The 846-nt window shown below is 45.9% G+C and overlaps 1 protein-coding gene across 1 annotated transcript in view; it reads right to left on the bottom strand.

Moving 5' to 3' along the window:
* Positions 1–846, bottom strand: part of Ltf (lactotransferrin) — a 24,334-nt gene that overhangs the window by 4,626 nt on the left and 18,862 nt on the right. The window lies entirely within an intron of this gene.

The following is an 846-nucleotide window of genomic DNA, read 5'->3' as shown; positions in this document are numbered from 1 at the left end:
AACTCAGAAATCCGCCTGCCTCTGCCTCCCAAGTGCTGGGATTAAAGGCGTGCGCCACCACAGCCCGGAAATTTGTTCAAATTTTTGAGCATGTGTATGTACATAATGAAATACTGTGGGGGTGGCAATACAAAAATAAACAAAATGTTTCATTATGTTTCATATGCAAATTACAGATGTCACCTGAAGGTCATATTGCCTGGTCTTAGAGTGACTACAGTCTGGCTCTGATTCATCAGATGAGGTCAAGTGTGCAGGATTCCCCCACATGTTAGATATCATGTGGTGTGGAAACTTTCCAATCCTAGAGCATTTCCAAGATCAGACTTTCACAATCTTTTCCATCTCAGTACAACATGGAAAAAAATGGGCAACTCCATGGGCTTATCAATATATCTAGTTAATTCCAATACATACAGGTATTAAGTACCTGAGAGCCTTTAAAGTTAAATTTGACATCAGTCTGATCCCTGAGTATCCACGGGCTGCCGTGAGTTCCTGGTGTAAATGTGGCACGCCTGAGTGTGCACACACAAGCTCATCAGCCAAGCTTCTGCTTGACTCTCCTTCCTTGGGAACCACCTCATCTCCCCCACTCCTGGGTTTCCTCTACTTAATACTGAGCATTTAGGTCTCAGAGGTCTCCTAACACGCACACCCAAGGGACAACGGGCAGAAAGAAAGGAAAGGAAGAAGGGAGACTGGAGTTGACTGAACAAAGCAGCGAGTTGCCCTCAGAGGCAGAGGCATGGAGGCTGAGGAGACCTAAGGAAGGAGGAGCAACTTGAGCATAGCAACTTGAGCATAGCAAACGGCTGGCAAGAGTTGGAGGCCTCGCTTTGTTTT

This window comes from Mastomys coucha, unplaced genomic scaffold, assembly GCF_008632895.1.
Source record: "Mastomys coucha isolate ucsf_1 unplaced genomic scaffold, UCSF_Mcou_1 pScaffold23, whole genome shotgun sequence".
NCBI classification, from domain to species: domain Eukaryota; kingdom Metazoa; phylum Chordata; class Mammalia; order Rodentia; family Muridae; genus Mastomys; species Mastomys coucha.
The sequence above is the reverse complement of the archived record's forward strand: the minus strand, read 5'-3'. Positions and strand labels throughout refer to the sequence as shown.